Below are 16,363 nucleotides of genomic sequence, written 5' to 3' on the forward strand. Positions count from 1 at the left end.
TCCCAGCCAACAGAGGCATTTGGGACACCATTAGCTGTTGTTCAGTGAAGGTATCATCTTGTTGATGTCTTCATCTGGACACTTTTATGGCCTTACAACTGAACTTGTAACCTGATAAATCCCCTTTATAAAACCCAATCCATTTCTGGTATTTTGCATAACAGAAGCATTTGCAAACCAGAACAATAGGTACATGTTTATATATGGAAAAAAAGCATCTTCACATTAAACATTCGCAAATGTGGTCACAGCTATTTATTCATTCAATAAATATTCATTGAGAACTTCCTAGATGCTAGGCAATGGGATAGACACTGGACTTATGGGGGTAAACAAGACAATGTACAACTCAAGGAATATACAACTTCAAGGTACATGGGACAGTGAATAAGAACCAGGAGACCTGGATCTCATCCCTGGCTCTGCCACCTATCAGCCACGAGGTTGGTGCATGGCTTTATCCCTGTGGCCTCACATGTAAATGAGGATCTTCAAGCCCATTTTCAGCTCATAAATACAAGAACTTTTCCATTATCAGTAGTAAAAAATTCATTATAAGTGATCTGATCACCAGGTAACAGCATATGGGGAAGCTTGAATATGCTTTATTTAGTTTTACTTTGAAAGAACTTTTACCATCTTTTACAGATGGTTTTCCATAACATGTGTTGGTGTCTGGATAAGTTTCCAGGCCCATTTCCAACAGAGATTTCTCATTCCTTATTTTGCTGTACATAGCCGCATCATTTGACCTTTGCTTTCAGTCGTCACTGCCTCCTGGGTTTCCTCCATCACTCCAACTGCTTCTTTTTACTCAGAGCTGATTTTTACTCTGTCTGCCCTATATGGTCCTTAGTCCTTCTTATCTTAGGTCCCACCAATCACTCTATCAAGAAATGACTTCCACTATAATACAAATTCAAAATTTTACTTACTTTTGTATTTTTGAGTGTGTGTTTGTACAAAAGCTTTCATTTGATATTTGGCTCAGTGGTCGCTTAGCACACATTGATTTCCTGTGTCTGAGCCTTGGATTGATTTACACTGAACATGGTCTTAGTTTTTCTTGACAACAGCTTGTCTTCTCTCACTAATATGAGATTAATACACGGTGGAGATTTGGTCAAGAGGCCTAAAATTGAGAAATTCTTCCTTTACCTGTAAATTATACTGTGCTTTTCAGGAAGCAGCGTCTGAGGCATAGATTCATCTGCTACAACTTTATAAAGAAGTACAGTCCCAGGCAGGAGGAGTGAGGGACAAAAGGAAAGGCAAGGGGACAAGATAAGGCATATTGATGCTTTATCAAATTGGCCATGGCTAAGTATGACTGGTCAAACACAAATACAAACATACATTTTTTTTTAAACAGAATTTTGTTATACTTATTGGTCAGTAACTTGCCTTCCCCCCCCCCAGAATTTTATTTTAACCCTTTTATTATTATTTAAACAACTAGATAAACGTGGCACCCTAAGGGATTCTCTAGATAAGGACTCAGGGACGCTCCCTTCCTTACCCTAGGCCACTGTGTACAAAGGTGCTTTGCCGCCACGTAGAAATGGACCCCAACGTCTGAGGTTTCTATAAGAATATTCAAACATTGTGGGCACATCCCAAATCCAAAGACATTAATTGGCATTTACTTGGTGACTCTGCTGTTTTTCCCTAGTGTCAGGAATAGAAAGCAGTTTAGTATTACTTTATTACAATTACTTCCAACGTCAAACTAGCCCTTGCTGTTAGGATCACCATTTACAGACCAGCGCTTGCAGTTTCAGTTTGTTTGTTTGCTTTTTTATTCAAGTGGGCAGAATTGGTGGAGAGGGACATGGAAAATTTCAATGAACAGGACACATGGCTGGTCAGGCTGCTAATAGTCTGGGACAGGAGGCCCTGTGGGTACGAATCCCAGAACGCGTTTGCTATGTGTTGGCAAGAGTGCCCCAATGACTGTGGCACAGTTACTTATCTATACCTTCTCATTTTCCAAGCTTCTCTGCCCTAGCAGTAGTATCAGGAGATACAGAATATAACAATTTTTATTTTGCTCAAGGAAATTTATTGTTGCCATTGGCATCTTTCCTTACAGGAACTCAAAATGTCTTCAATTAAATGATCCCATTTTACCCTACCCTATTCCTTGGATAGGGAAGGTCCAGAATATCATTTATCAAGAAGTACACAGAGAATGTATGACTTTGTTGCAATGTGTCATGGTGTACTACAAAGTCAGGGTCATCAGCTGGATCTGAATTCCAGTGCGGGTTCTGCCACTTTCTGATTGTACAAGTAATCTAAGCTCTGGAAGCTTTATTTCTAAGGTAAGGTTAAAACATCTACATACCAATTAGTATTCTTGTGAAACTTAAGTGAGAAATAGAATGTAAAGGGTAAATACAGCCTAGCCCTGTGTAAGAACCCAACCAGTGAATTCTCTTTTTAATGTTGAGTCCTTCTCACCCGATTCTAACTTGGGCATGGGGTGTAGCTCCAGTGTCTGAGGTATCTCTGCAGCTCCATTATCTCTCTAGGGCCTGAAATGGACACTCAATAACTACCTGCTGAGTATATGAATGCATGAATTAATAAATGAATAAGTACATGAACACACTGAGACTAAAATTCAGTGATTTGGTTTTAGACCTGTCCTCTGTCCATTAACCTTTATAAATATAATCATTATGCAAAATACCATCAGGATAGGAGAAGATATACTATCATTAATAATATAATAAAACCAAGTAGCAATTAAAATTAGGACATTCAATAATTACTTCAAAGTAAATTTAAAATAAAAAGTGGAAGTACTTTTAAGAATTTCACTTGCAAAAAAAAAATGGCTAACATAGGTCTTAGGAATTGAAAAACCAAAAATTTGCAATATTTATGTTATGATAAAATGTAATGCAAGGTTTATGTGGTAAAGCTCCTATTTAGAAGCTTAAATTATAGAATACATTTGGAAGATCAACAGAGATGTTCCTTTTTAAAGGGCAGAATATGTTGTGAATTAATGAATCACTGAAAAGCATTTTTTAAAAAACAGTCTCAAAAATTCCTAAGTTCATCTGTTAGACAACAAATGCTAAGTATATTAGTTATTATAACCTTTTCTGTATCTCATAAAGATGTCTTGAGAACAGTTCATTCTGAACAGTTTGTCATCTCTTAAAAAAACACATAACCTACTTTAGTTGTAAATATAAAGAATGTTTCATAAAAATTGTTGAGAACTCTAAACCATTATTAAAGCAGCATTGAGTATATGTCACTAAAATCAGGAAAATCCCAGTTTTACAAAACTGTAATACTCAAAACTAAACACTGTCCATGAATCAAATATCATCAATTAAAATCTTTACTCTCTACAATGTATTTTAGTGAATGTCACATTCTATCATACCTAATTGCTTAATAAATATTTCATTTTTTGAAAAGCTTTTGCCAAAGAAACAAAAGGAATGTTTCTAAAATCTTTAACTTGAATCTAAAGCTTACAAGATGCAATTGGCTCAATATTGAACATAAATTAAAACCACAGTAAAAATTAATGCATTCAGAATCTCATGGTATTTGATACACAGTGAGAACCAGAGATGATACACTTCTCATTTTACAGAAAAACTACAGTATCAGGGACTGCACAACTATATTCATTAATTCTACCACAATAAACTCTCTTAAATCCTTTTGCGAACCATGCACATAATAATTAAATCAATACATAGCCATTTATTTATTTAAAAATAGTGATGAAGTACTATATGAAAAGTTTTATTACAACTTCTTGCTGATACTAAGATGGATTCTACCATCCAGGAACTTGAAGACTAATGGGGAAAGAAAGAGGTGTAGCTAATATAAAGCAGAAAGTAGTGAAGCATCCAGAGGAAGAGGAATTTAGATGAAGAAATGCTTGGATTACTCAAAGTCATTGGGAAGAAAGGTGGCTCTAAGCTGCACACTTAAAAATGGGTTTGGACGTGAGAAAGACATTCTGAGCACAAACAAGAGTTCTGTACAAGAAAATGTGTTTGGCGAACACAACAATCTCACAGATTAGTGTGATGGGAGAGAAAGGTTTATGAAAAGAACAACCAAAAGAAAAACAGAGAGAGGGAGAGAGGAGGAGAGATAGGAGATAGGATAGAGAGAGAGAACCCACCTAGAGAGCCCATTATTGATGATCCCTGAACCTAACTCAAGGTAAGCTGGACTTTATTTTGTAGGTACTAGAAAATACCTTTAAAATTTATTAGTGGGGGAAGGATACAAGAGAACTATGTTTCAGGAAGGTCTTCCTAGCAAGGACTAAGAACTGATTAAGGAAGGAAATGCCAGGAGGCAGCAAAAGCCAGATTTGAAATGCCTCAGGTAGTTAGAATATGGCCTGTGGCATAGAGAGTGGACAATCAAAGAAAACAAAAATTGATGGGAGTTCAGTTCATGGATTTGGTGAGGGAGACAAGGAAAAGAACAAACTGAAAATGATGATTTGGTGACTAGATAGAGGTCCCACTGCCAGGAATAGAAAACTCAGAGAGATGAGGTCAGGCAGAGCAGTTGCCCATAAAAACAAACAACTATTGAGCAACTCCAGGCACAGTTCTGAGCACATTATGTGAGTTATCTCATTTAACCCTCAGGATATAAGGTGACACTGAAACAACTAACACTATAAAAAAAAATTGCTCAAGATTGCTCAATTAGTGAGTGGCAGATCCAGGTAAAATCAACAGTTTTATATAAATAAAACCATTACATCTTACCAACCTTCATTTTTTATTAGATTTTAGAATTTTCTGACACAAAGGCAAGAGAAAAGATGCTCCAGATTTGGAAGTTATGAATGATAAACTCTGAAACTGCATAGTTTGAGTAAGTTTTTATACTGCTTTTTTGTTTAGTTAGAGAAGTTGTAGGTTTACAGAAAAATCATGCAGAAAATACAGGGTTCCTATCTGCCCTCCCTCACATATGCAGTTTTCCCTATTATTAAGCCTTGCATTAGTGTGGTACCTTTGTTACAATTGATGAAACAATATTATTAGTATACTCTTAACTATAGTCCATAGTTTACATTAGGGTCCACTGTTTGTTTTGTATAATCCTATGGATTTTTTAAAATTTTTACTACAGTAAAATATATACAAACCTAAAATTTTCCCTTTTTACCACATTCACATATAGAATTCAATGCTATCAATTACATTCACAATATTGTGCTATCATCACCACCATCCATTTTAATCTCTGGAAATAAATATAAAAAAAAAATCCTGGAAATAAATATAAAGGAAAAACGGTAACTCTTTTAATTTTCCCTTCAGGATTTCTTAATTAACAAAACTAACATCACATACATTATTTGAACAAATTATATGCATATTAAATTATATTTTGAGAACTTACTTCTTGTCCCAGGGTCATCCCAGGTTGATTAAATAAATAATTCAGTAATTGCTCATAAATCTCACATGACATGATGAACTGGAGTTTGGTTTTAAATTACTTTATAACCAGTAGCATTGTATGTTAGCAGTAAAACAATTTAAATCTTTAAAACACACTGGCATCTACAGAAATAGGGCGATACTCAAAGTATTTTAATAAAATTGACCAGAACAAAGAAAGAGGGAGTGCAAGATAAAAGGGAAGAGGCAATCAAGCCCTTCTAATCTTTTAACCAGGAGTATCTGAATGTGTGCTCTGGTTCTTTCTTTCTGAATTAAGCTAATTTCTTTCCTATTCTTTAACTATTTTTTGTTTTTTTGTTTCTTTGTGTGTTAAATTTGGTAGGGGAGCATCAAAAAGACTTGAATGATGTCTTACTGAGGTTTAGTAGACCCACAAATAATTAAGAAATATATTACCATGAACAATATTATTACTAGTATAATGATTTAACATTTATAAGTGGCCAACAATGTCATTATAAACATAAATTAAATACTTTGTATAAGCTTTGTGTTCTTTTATTCTCTGAGTTATTCATTTACAAAATGAATTTTCATGGCCAAACCTAACTGAATTTGTCCTTTGTTTAACGTTGCATTTTATGCCATTCTTTCTATAGTTCTAAGACATAAGGCCAACTCGAACGCAGAGCATACAATTATATTTGCCAATTTCAAATCCAAGATCCAATGTTACAGTTCCTTTTTATGAGATAATAAATAGAGAAAACATACAGCATAAGCCATGAGGCTGAAAATATTTGAGGATGCTTATACGTTATAAAATATAATGTTTGACCTGGCAGCCTTTTTTCCTTAGCTCTTTTCCAAGTCAAATTCTGCACATCCCCGAAGATACCAAATTATAGCTTCAAGCCAAAAAGAAATTCACATAGAAGTAATGATCACTTCAGTTCTCTAAATTGTTGTAAACAATTTGTATGTAAACGGATGTGGCTTTGCATTTTAGGTATCAGGATGACAGTGAAGGTAAGTTACTTCAAGCACTACTGATGAAACAAAACTTTTTATTATTGCTTCCTTTATAATTCACAGTGATTTTGAAAAAACTCAGGACCTGGCTTAAATGGAACCATTTCTGCATTGCCTTACTAACCCTTCCAGCAGAATTCGCCAAACAGACAATGGCACAGCACATCATACCTACATGCAGATACATGAAAATCCTAACAGGAGGGATATCACTTTAAAAACAAAAGCATAAATTTCAAATGCCAAAAATAATAAATCAGTAAGCCTATTTTAAGGAAGGGTAGAGAAGAAATGCAAAAATAATAAATAAAAGGCACATAGCTCTAATGGATTTTTTAATGATTTTTATATGCTTGTTTAGAAATCAGTAACTTTCATCACAGATAAAACCACTGCAAAATAAAAGGAAAAAAGAAAAATTCTCAAAGTATTTGCAGAGAGAATATGATTACCAAACCTGAAAAGGATTAGATTATTTTTTTAAAAATCTGCCTACAGAATGTAAAATGGTACAGCCACTGTGGAAGACAGTTTGGCATATCCTCAGAAAACTAAATATTGAATTATCCTATGACCCAGCAGTTCCGCTACTTGTATATACCCAGAAGATCTGAAAGCAGGGACACAAACAGACATTTTCACATGGCTGTTTATAGTACAATATTCACAATGCTAAAAGATGGAAACAATCCAAGAGTCCATCAACAGGTAAGTGGATAAACAAAATGCGGTATATACATACAATGGAATATTATGCAGCAGTAAGAAAGAATGACGTCCTGAAGCATGTGACAACATGGGTGAACCTTGAGGACATAACGCTGAGCGAAATAAGTCAGACACAAAAGGACAGATATTGTATTATTTCACTAATATGAACTAATTAGAACAGGTAAACTCAGAGTCTTAAAATGCAGAATATAGAGTACTTAGAGATAGACAGAAGGGAGAGAATGGGGAGTGGGTTACCTGATATGTAAAGAATTGTTAATGAGGTTGAACGTAAATGTTTAGGAATGGATAGAGGTGATGGTAGCTCATTATTGGTATTATAAGTAATAGTGCCATTTGGAGGTGAATTAGATTTAAAGCAGTTGTTTAAAATCATGTATGTCACTCATTAACACTGCAAAGATAAATAAGTTCTTGCAAGAATAACTACAAATGTAATAATAATAATAATAATGGAGGGGTATGTGGGGAAAACACACTATTGCAAACTATAGATTATAGTTAACATAATATTTTAATATTCTTTCATCAACAAATTTACATCAATACTATGGGTCAGCAATGGAGGGATAAGGGGTATGGAAGGATTTGAGGTTTATTTTTTATTCTTATTTCTGTTCTGGAGTAATAAAACTGTTCTAAAATTGATCATGGGGATATAGCACAACTGTGTGATGATGCTGTGAGCCAGTGACTGTACACTTTGGATGGTTTGTGTGGTGTGTGAATATATCTCAATAAAATTGAAAAAAAATAATAAATTAAGGAAAAAACCTGCCTATGTGTGTGTGTATATATATATATATGATGATAATGATGATTAGCCTCTATAACTTAAAAAATTCAATTTAAAAAAGAAATTACTATATAACTAAGTATGGTTTAAGCCAGTGCTGCTACAAATGTATCTAAATCTCCATTTAGAAGACAACTGAGATCATGCTGGGTTCTCCCACCTCCCGCATCAAACCTATAGAAAAGATAGAATAGGATTTTATTTAAATTAATGGATACATACATCTTTGAAAAAGAGGGAAGGAAGGAAGGGAGGAAGGGAGGGAGGAGAGAGGAAATAAAAACACAAGAGGAAATCCAAGGTAAAGTGAAGAGAGACAGGGAAGCTTCAGACAACCTGTCATACACCGGGAACCTCCTTCTGCCAACGTAGCCTCATCCTGAAGCACTCCATACAGCCCCACACTCAGCGCCTGCAGTCTCACCTCATGTAGGCTACCTCAAAGCCAATGCCATGTGGGAAGCCAAACACCTGAGAAAGACCAACACTATAAAAAGAAACAAAAACTTCACATGTAAAAAAAATCTTACACATGGTAAGATGAATTAATCTATTAACTTATTAAAATAACTAAATTAACATGTTCAAAGAAAGGAGAAAATTGAAATAATGAAATACATGAAATAACGAATGTAAGGCAACAAAAATCTAACAATAATAAAAAGACTAAAAGTAAAAAATATAATCGTTGTTATATAAACTCAATAAATGAGCTGAATAGCTGACAACTGAAAAAAAGGGTTCAAATATTTAGAAAATTAAGCTGAAAAAACTTTCTCAGAATGAAATGTTAAGAGATAAAGAGGTAAAACGTGAAATTAAGGAGGCAAGAACTGTGGATGCAGACGTTCCAAAATACTTTTCTTAGGAATTCCAGAAGGGGATAAGGAGAGAATGTGAGAATGCAAATTAATCTATATTTGAAAGAATAATTTCTGAGAATTTTCAAAGCAGGAGGTAAGGTAAGTAGGAGGGGCCCATACTCCAAGTGAAAGAGCCCACTTATAATGAAAGTTTTTTTAAAAAATTAGGGGCATAACAATAAAACATTATTATTTTCTTATCTGAAGATAAAGAAAAAAAATTCTAAAAGCTTTCAAATAGAAATGACATATTACCCAAAAATGAAGAATACACTACATCAGTCTCTCGAATTGCAAAAATAATTTCAAGAATGATTGAAATAATATATTGAAAATGCTTTGTGCAAATAATTTAAATCTAGAAATGTCTAATCGTCCAACTTTCATTCAAGAGAGATGGCTGAATAAAGAAATTTTCAGACATCTGAGGACTTGGAAAGTGGAATACCTACAGAATCTTTTTGAAATAAAACTACAGCAGGAAGAAAAATTCTAGAAGGAAATAATAAGATGCCAAAAAATGTAAAAAAAATTAGTAAAGTTTATTGTAATATTTATATAGGTATTTATTACAAAAAGTTTTTTATGAACAAGCTAGTACTAAATTCTAGACAATAGGAGGATAGTAGTGGGTTACAGCAAAAATATTTTATTTAGCATATTCAGTACATTGATTGGTTTGAGGAAGCAATAAATATCAATTAAAGCTAGTCTTCATCAGAAAAAGGTAAGGTTAATTTTGCGTTTAACAATTTAAACATTTTCCTGGGCATTTATCCTAGACACATGAAAATTTACATGCACACAAAATATCTTTTTGCAATGTCTACAGCAGTCTTATATGTAATAGCCAAATCCTGGAAACTACCCAAATATTCTTCAAGGGTGAATGAATACACAAAGTCTAGTACATCCATACAATGAAATACTACTCAGCATTAAAAAGGAACAAACTGTTGAAATACACAAAATGTAAATGTATTTCAAGGTTGTTATGCTGAGTAGGAAAAAAAAAAAAAGCCAATCTCAAAAGTTTACATCCTGTATGATTCCATTCACTTAACATTTCCAAAATAGCATAATTATAGAGATGGAGACCAAACCATGAGTGCCAGTTGGCGGGAGGTGCTCCTGCAGTAAAGGTGTGACATGGAAGAGCTCCTCTGTGTATAGAACAGTTCTGTATCTTAATTGCAGTGTTGATTATGCAAATCTATATAAGTGATAAATGTAATGGAACTATACACAAACTCCTACCAAAAATATATATATATATATATCATGCAGAAACTGGTGAAATCTCTAGTTAATTATATTGTACATTGTCAATCTCTAGGTTTTTCATAATGTGCTACAGTTATATATGACATTATTCTATTAGGGAAAACTGAGTCATGGGTAAATGGAACCTACCTGCATTTCATTTGCAACTTATGAGAGACTATAATTATTTCCAAACAAAAAGTTAAAAAAAAGTTTGAAGAATAGCCCCCCAAAGAACAGAAATTATAACTGCCAAACCAGTGAAGAACAAAACACAAAAGACCCAACAAAATGCAAGACAAAATAATAATGCAGAAATAAGTCCAAATTCTTCAATAATACCATACATGAAAATGAGATGCATAATTATATGCTCTGTTCTTGAAATGTCCTTATGTCTTAGAACTATAGAAAGAATGGCATAAAATTCAATGTTAGGCAAAGAACAAATTTAGAAAGATTTGGCTATGGAAATACATTTTGCAAATGAACAGAATGAAAGAACAAAAAGCTTATGCTAAATAATTTATGTTTATAGTGACACTGCTTGCCATTTATATATGTTATATCATTATGCTAGTAATAACATTGTTCATGGTAATATATTTCTTAATCGTTGTGGGTCTATTAAACTCCATTAAGACAAGACATCATTCAAAATCACCCAAAATCAAATGACGCCAGAAGGTTGAAAAGAAAGAGATGGAAAATTGATATCAGACAATAAAATAGTTGTCGAAATACTAAAATCAAAGAAGAAAGGTTTTCAAATGGACAAAGAAAGATAACAAAAAGTCAAAATAATCATGAATCCTTATGTACCTTATAACAATAGCCTTAAAATATATAAACTGATATATTTCAGTGAAAAATCAACAAATTATAAATCATAATTGTATTTGATACTTATTAATATAACTGTAAGAAACTAACAGATCAAATACCTTAAAACCCAGAAATGCCTTGAGTTTATGAATGACATAATTAATAATTAATAATTGCTTTAGGACCCCAATGAATAGAGAATAAACTTTCTAATCAAATACAAAAGAGCACTTAAGAAATTTGACCATCTAGTAGGCTACCAAGGAACTCTCAAGAAAAATAATTTAGTTATGTCATAAAAGCTATTATTGATCACTGATCGCAATCCAATGAAATTAGAAAACAAACAAGAGTCTAGTAAAAATCCAAGTATCTGAAAATTTGATAATTCAGACGTAAGTGAATTACAGCTAGTTAGAATTAAATGATAATTTAATACCACTATTTACCAACACCATATGGATATATCCAAGGTGGTGGTCAAAGAAAACTTAATGCCCTAAATGCATTGTGGAGAAAACAAAAAGTCTATTAAGCAACCTACATGCAACACAAGAATCTAGAAAAAAGAAAGGAAATGGAAGAAAGACTATAATGAAGATAAAATAAAAAATAGTTAATTGATAAAGTAAAAAGTGTTTGTCCCTTCAAAGAACCAATGGTAGAGATAATAACAATCAGGATAGTAGGCATAAGTAAGCAATACCAGGAATGAAAAAGGGATGTGTCTATAGACCAAGAGAAAAAAAAAAGTAAGTATAATAACAGAGCACTGTAAAAGAAAAATTAAGTAATTTTGAAAAGGTAGTTTATATGGGCTTTTAAAAATATATAAATACCAAAATAAGCTCCCAAATAAGTTGAGAATATTTCTAGATCTAGTACCATAAAATAAATTTAAAGAGGATTTCACTTGCTACTCACAAAAGGCATAATTAAAGATAGGGATACAAATTGATACAGTCAATTTGGAGAGTATTTTTGGTCAGTTCTACAAAAACAAAAAGTGTGCATATCCTATCGCCTAGTAATGCTACTTCCAGGTATATTTCATCAAAAAAGAAAATTATAATAATGACCTAAGATGGTGAGCCTGTGGGGAAGCTGATGCATTCATATATTCATCATAGTAATATAACTGTTGCAACTCCTTGGAAAATAATTTGATAACATGTTTCAAGGATCAAACATTTTCATAGCCAAGGGAATTTATCCTCATGAAGCAATCTAAAAGAAGGATAAGCTACACATATACTGTTCTTTACATAATATTTTTAAAAAGTAGAAACATAACAAATATCAACCAAGAGGTGAATTCTTAATTACAATGCAGTTACTCAGTGAAAACTCTAAACTGTGATGAGGCAGAAGACATGGGTTGCAGCCAGCAAGAAGAGGTGAAACAATGACGATTCAGAATGTAAGCATTTGTATCTACCCCTGGTCCATCAGGCATCTGATTATACTTTTAATTGTATATTATATTAAAAGGAGTGTGGGGGGCGTACTACTGAATATTGGATGATGCACAGTGATGGATATAAAACTGGAAAGATTGTGATCAGCCTCTTAACCATGGAAAATTAGACCCAGTGAAATCAATTTAATACAAATTTAACGTTTGTTGCTAAAATTGGATGGCTGATTTCCCTTGATTTTCTTAAAGATAATCTTGTATTATATTTGCTTGCTTTTCTTGTGTTTCTTAACGACACACCTAATTTTCTCTATTAGATTTTTCTTTTGTTGTGACTAATTAAAACCTTAGAGACAAATCTGAGGTACAACCATATGAAAAATATTAGATTATATAATATAATAAATTACCAGTTCCTTTTATATATTTTTTCTTTCTAACATATTTTATATTTTATTAGGTTAAATTTTGGGACCTAATAATTCCTTGCAAAATAACTTAAATATTTTTGGAAAAACATTGGGTGGCACTAAATAATATACAAATATAAAAATATTATACATATAATGTATAAATAGTAAATATATTTAATATAAAGCTGAAATAAAAACTATAATAAAATTTAATTATAAATAGGACAAGTTCTAAAGAGATATAAAAAAAATTAAATTCTTAATTTCTCAAGGTAGCAACTTTAGTATTTTTTAAACTTTTCTATTATTGTGTTTTAAATAATATAAGCAAAAGCTAGACTGAGAGCAAGAAATAGAGCCAGAGAGTGAGAGGGAGAAAAATTTTTAAAGAAAGAAGCCTGGACTTGTAGAAGGAAAGACCAACTCAGTGGGAGTTAGAACGTCTGAGCACTCGTTTCTTATCTTATTAGGGGCGTGACACCCTCTTCCTAATTCAGAGCCTTGGTTATCCTCTATCCTAGATTATTCAAACTAACTTTTCAATCTTAGAGCTCTTTTCCACTGAATATGATTATTAAAATGAGTTTCTGCAATGTGTTAAGAACTACTGTATCAAGAAAATATACTTCAGGGCTTATGTTTTGATCATTTTATGCAGATAGTTTGTAATAAATTTCCATTTTAGCATCAAAATATATTGCAGCCCTTTGATTATAAATATTTATTCAAAGAATAACTGAATTAATTTTTAATTTATTCTTGTTGCTCATTTTAGGAGCTCTGGTTTGAACATTCTGAGGAATTGCTATCTTTAGAATCTAAGATTTTTTTAATGACACAAAATAACGATATTTCAGAAACTTAGAAGCAACTAACTTTAGGACTGAAACACAGTATTTAGGTGCAAACATAGATGATAAAACCCAGTAAAAAGTTGCTGAAAGTCTATCATTTATGTCACTTTGGTTCACTCATTAACAAAATGAAATAGACAAACCTAATGAGTACTTCCTATATGACAGGTATCATGTTTATAACATTTTTTTATTAGAGAAGTTATAAGTTTAGAGAAAAATCATGCATAAAAGGCAGAGTTCCTATATACCATCTATTAACATTTTGCATTAGTGTGATTTATTTGATATAATCCTCCACAAAAGACATACTCAAGTCTTAATCTGTGTTCCTGTTGAATGTACAGCCATTTGTAAATAGGATGTTTTGAAGATGTTATTATTAGTTAAAGTGTGGCCAGATTAAATCATGGTAGGTCTTATTCTGCATGTCTTCTCTGGAGGATTTCAATACCCTTGAAATAGGTGTATGAACGTAACATCTGGCATCTACATGGGTTTGGGTCACTATAGAGTAACCAACATGTATAAGTTCAGCTATTTAGAGAGAGGCTAAATCACTGTAACTTGTCTTTCTGTAATTTGCATAACCTATAGCTATATTATCCAAAGTGACTGCCACAGAGGAAACCCTCATCTGTCAGTGGTTCTCACCCCCAGCTACCTGGGTGCCACACAAGAGATGTCTTAACTGATCTTGAGTGGGGACTGAGCATTGATGTTTTTCCTTAGCTCTCTCCAGGTGATTTTAGTATATAACCAGGGATGAGAATAACTGACCTAGTTGAATAAGATAATATGCAAGAAACGTGGAGAGAAGTTGTTTTCCTCTTGACATTAAGACAGCTCTAATAAAAAGTTTTTTCTTCTCTTCTAACTCAGATTCATCAAACTTCAGTCTTTTACATGTTCATAGGTGCTGTAAACACACACATCTCTATTAATAGCCCACTTCATGCTATTGCTACTCACATACCTCCAGGTGTTTTTAACCTTATAAACCTCCAGAATAATGAGACTACCAGGTTCAATAAATTGCTTTGTTTTGAAGCACTGTCAGACAAGGAAGGAAACTATAAAGTAAATCTGTCACTGGCATGTCCTTTAAGACTATTTAAATTTTGTGAAAATTGTGGCTCATTCTTCACTTGAGCAAGTAGTAAATTAACTCTCTGCTCCTTTTCTATCTCTTTAGTTTGCACCCATTTTCCAGTAATGGTTCCACTTGGTGTGCTTACAGGGGCCTCAAATTAGATGTTTCTCTTGACCAACAAAATATGACACACAGCTGAGGTCGGCAAAACTGGGTTGATAATTCCACTCACACTGTTTTCCCCCATTCCATAGATTTACTAGAGTAGACAAATAAGACTTGTGTTTAACCACTGAAACCCATTGAAATACCAATTTTCCTGGCCCTACAGAATCCTACTGTTAAATGCTATACATGTGACTAAAGAGCATTTATCAAATATTCATTATCTAAGGTCTGTAAAGCCTCTTGCTATAAGCGGTGAAGGTATGAGAGACACAAAAGGAGTAATTCTCTCATTAAAGAGCCTACAAATATACCAATAATACAAAGATGTTAAAAATTAATGATGATGATATAACACAGACTGTTTTCTATTTGGCAGTTATTTTGTTAAAATTCTTTACATATATAATTTCATGCACTCTTCATATCCCAGTAAGGAAGGTACTATCATTATCTCCATTTTGCAAATAAGGAAGCTATGACTCAGAGGTTTTGTGAGTTGTCCAAAATCATGCATTCTTGACCCACTCCAATTCATTCTCCATTCTTCAGAGTGCCTTTAAAAAAAAAAAATGTATTGCAAATCATATTAGGTCTTTGTTTAACAACTTTAAATGGCTTCCCATTTCCACAGAATAAAATCCAAATTCTTTATCATAGCTCCACAAGATCTCTTCCATGGATACCTCTCTGACATCCTTTTGTATTACTCTCATCCTAAATCATTACATTCCCCCAAAACTGGCTGAGTTCACCATCTTAGGGCCTTTGCCCTTCCTGTTCCCTCTACTTGGAACACTTTCCTACCAACTTTTCAAACATCTGGGTCCTTCAAGTATTTGATCTCAGCTCAAATATCATTTCCACTTTGAAAGCTTCTTAACCAAGTCTCTTTTTGCTTCATAAGTCTCATTACAACTTAATATTACATTTTCAACTCATAACATTTTTGTCAGTGGCTCCTTTCCAATAGAATGGGAAGAATGCTGCATGACAGAAAAGTTCATATTTATCTTGTTCACCTCTGTATCCCCAGAGCCTGGAATCGAGCCCAGTATATAAAGGTGCTTGTTATTATTAAATACCTGAACATGTGGCAGACATGGGAGGCAAACAGTCCTCAGCCCATCCAAATTGCATCCCCAACAAGCACATAGGATAAATAATAACTGGATCTCTCAGCTCCATCAAGAATATTTACCCCAATGCCAATCAGGCCTGGCTTAGCCTGAAACTTTAACCAAACTAATTTTGGAGCCAATCTCCTTCCATTTCATAGACCCAGGATGGGCAAACAACTCAGGGACCACCATTCAACTTCATTGAACTTTGGGCACTGGGGAATGCCAGCACTGTTTGGGGTGTGAAACAGGGACATCGAGAGTTCAATTGTATTTGTGAAAATGAAGTCTGAGGGTCACCACCTATCTCTTACAGAGATGATCAAGTGATAAGCTCAAGAGGAAACAAAACGTCACTCACTCAAAACT

Source organism: Choloepus didactylus, chromosome 3 (assembly GCF_015220235.1).
Source record: "Choloepus didactylus isolate mChoDid1 chromosome 3, mChoDid1.pri, whole genome shotgun sequence".
In the NCBI taxonomy this organism is placed as follows: domain Eukaryota; kingdom Metazoa; phylum Chordata; class Mammalia; order Pilosa; family Megalonychidae; genus Choloepus; species Choloepus didactylus.